Genomic DNA, 3,546 nt, shown 5'->3' with positions numbered 1-3,546 from the left:
TTTCACTTCAACAATTTGGTTACTCTAAGGTACAATTAATATTTAAAAATGCAGGTGAAATGCTGGATTTTTACCCTTTATTTAATAATTATTTTTTGTATGTCTATTATGTAAGGTGCTATGCTAGAAACAAATTCATGATATTGTGGAGGACAGAAAGACAAAGGAACTGTCCTAAAGCAATCATCCTAGGGAGAGTATATACATGCATGAAGTAGGAAATTATGGTACAATAGCAGCAGAATTGTGATGGGAAGCTTCAGGCACACAAGAGAGGAAGGAAAGGTCACCAAAGCAGGGCAAGCATGGTTAGTAAGGAAAAAAAATTATGAGGGCATGAGCATTAACCTGGTTGATGCCTATTAACTATCCATTAACCAGATTTATTGGGGAAAATAAGCAGTAAGAGAAGAAAATATGAGCAAAGGCCTAAAGGCTTAGGAGTCTTTAGACTTATATAATCTTATAGCTAAAGCTTTACCACATGATAAAGATTGTTCCTAGAAAATATGAGAACTCAGTAAAACTTTTAACAATTTCAAATCTCTGTTTAATTGATTTGTAGATATCCAGTTGAGGTAATCCAACTGGTGCTAATCAAAAACAGAGGGGGCAAATCTTATCTAGAGAAAATTCTATTCCAAAATGATATAATTACTTTGTCTTTAATCGGGGGCATATTCTAGGCAACTAAGTTCTCACAGAATGTTGTCAATTGAGTAAAAAGCACTGTGAGTCTTCATAAACTGTGTAAGTTCTGACACTGTGCATTTGGAGGTAGAATCTGACCAGACTGATTTCTGATGGATGTCATTTTAGAAATAGATAGGAATCTCTTACATTTTATGAATTTCCTGTAACAGAAGTATCTTTAACATTTAGGTTTGCTATTTCTTTGCACTGAAGTTCATCATTCATGGAAAAACCATTCATTCGTTCAATGAATCTAGCTCCCAGAATGTGCCACGAACTCGAAATCCTCATTTATGTCATGCACTTGAGTAATTACTCTCATTAGTCATATAAAAGCCTAAAGATGTACATCAAATTACTTAGCCAGTAGCTTAAATGCTGAGGTAAGCTCTCCCTTAGACCTCAAAACCTATAATAAAACCAGGGCTAAAATGTCACACACCTAGCCTTATTTTTGATCTGTGCCATTTTTAAAAGATAGAGTTTCAATAAATATTATTCCTTTAGCATGCCATGAATTCACTTCTCTATAGCTTTAATAGCTTAGTCATAGTTTTATGGTTCTCAGTTTTGTGAATTTGTTCATCTTTAACCATCAGTCATTGCCCTTCCAAAATATTCATGATAAATAACTCAGATATAGCATCTTTTATTTGTTCCCTGATATTGTTCTTCTTCTTGTTCTTTTTTCCCCTCCTCTTTATTGCACGTGTCATTCCCCCCTTATTTTCCAAAGACCATTCTGATGTTTAATGGTGGTGCTGACTTAAACAATGGGCTGAGGTATCATTTTTAAAGGAGTGTCCTGACCTTCAAAAATAGTCATGACCAAACAGCAACCTGGCTGACCTTTAAAGAGTTTAAGAATTACCAAAAAGCCAACATCTTGATTGTTTTCTCAATGAACTAAGCAACGGTGGAAAGAAAATTTCTCTTCTTTGCATGCTCCTATAATATTCTGCCAGATGTTATTTAGCTAGATACTATTTCTTTGGGTCCTCGTTTCTCTTAAGCAGTGATGCAGGGTGGGCTGTGTGAGATATTCTTTCATATGGATAATGTATTGATTCAGGCAGAAGGAAACGCTCCTATAATAAATCTTCCAAGTGAGCTTGTTCCGTAAGGAGCTTGAAAAGCTGAGCAAAACGGTGAAAGAACCAAGCGTGAAACATGAGGCAGTTGTCATTGCCGACACACAACGTTAAAGACACTCATTTACCAAGTATACCTGCCCAAGCTAGTCAATTGATGAGTTTCTCACTCTCTTTTATTTTTATGCGCCAAGAAAGAAACACTAGAAAAAGTCTGGACTGTACGTTTACAAGAACATCGTGAATTTTACAGAGTATTCACTATTTACTTTGGGTCATTATTGTTAACTCTTAGAAGTTAAATGGAAAGAAATATGAGATTTTGCCAATCTTGGGCAGTGCTAGGCATTGTTCATCCTCAGTCTTCACTACATAGATGTCATGCACCTTCAAAACTAAACATCATAGCGGCCTGGGAAACATTTGGAAGGGAACTCACTGATACTCCTATGGTATGTATAGAGATTTTGTTCAAGTCCACTCTGTTAATTTCACACTTATGAGTTGGTACCCAACTTCATCCAAGTGCTAATCCCCTCTTCACAGACGTGCTTATAAGTCCTGATGCGTCCTGAACCTGTATGCCATAGTCCTTAAGTTTCCCTGTGACTAAGAACTTGATGTGGAGGATGAAACGCATACCACATCTGCAATTACTGCCCTCAGTCCCACGTCTGCAATAGTCTCCATCTACACCAAGGTGTTTCTTAGAAAACCGAGTATAGGATAGTGCCTGCTACAGGGAATATGGCTGAGCTCCATTCAGAGGCTCTTGAATTCCTTATGTCATGTCTGAGTGCCCATCCACAAGCTTCAGTGGGCTTTGTTTCATGTGCCCTGCACCTGTGATTATATTCAGAAGGCTGACCTTAGGCTACTGGAGAGCCAGAAGTGGCTGGGAATTTATAGCTCTTAAGAGTGACCAACCAGTCCAGTTTGCTTCAGACTGAAGGTTTTCTCAAGAATTTTAGTGCTAAAAGAAAAATAGTCCTAGGCAATTCGGGATGGTTGGTCACCCAACACCAATAACGGACAACTCTTAGCCAATATGAGACTGTGCAGGGGTGTGAAAGCCTAGACTGTTTGCTTCAAGTTGGGACAAACTCTCAGGTAAATCTATGCCCCAGAGCTCCTTGAATGATCCAGCCGAGGCTGAAATTTTCCTTGCTTGGCATCTTCCATTTTGTGTCTGTTTTCTTCCTCTCACCGTCCCATGCCTTCTGAAAGTACCTCCTTCATAAGTTACATGCACCCCATCCTCATCTCAGTGAAACGCTCTTGGGGAGCCCCTTTGCGGATACCTGCCTCTCCATGAGAATTAGAAAATTGCAGGATATGTCTACCACTGAAATCCACAGGCAGTTGTAGATTTCATTTTAGCAAAATGTTTGAGCCTCGTCTCCTGAACCGAAACTGATAATGGAGATATTGGCAAGGTAGAAAAAGGCTCTCGTCTTGGTGAGTTCCATTTTCTTGTTTCCATAGCTTCAGGTCAACCTGGAGGTGGCAGCGATTGCAGCAGAGGGTGAAGGTGGCACTGATGGGCAAAGAAGCAGTAAAAGGAGGCATAAGGAATTTAAATAATAAACCTCAAATGATCAAGATGTGACCATTCCTTCTACAGTGGGGCTCAAAGGGTATTTTTCCTGAAAGAAGACTACAATCTCTAGTACATTTGAAGAAAATAATTGACTTTAGTATGATAAGTAATTGAGTTATGTAATTATATTGTTTCTATATATTTTAAAATATTTTTCTGAAA

The sequence above is a fragment of the Propithecus coquereli genome, unplaced genomic scaffold, assembly GCF_000956105.1.
Source record: "Propithecus coquereli isolate 6110/MARCELLA unplaced genomic scaffold, Pcoq_1.0 Scaffold139, whole genome shotgun sequence".
NCBI lineage: Eukaryota > Metazoa > Chordata > Mammalia > Primates > Indriidae > Propithecus > Propithecus coquereli.
Note: the sequence above shows the minus strand (reverse complement) of the source record.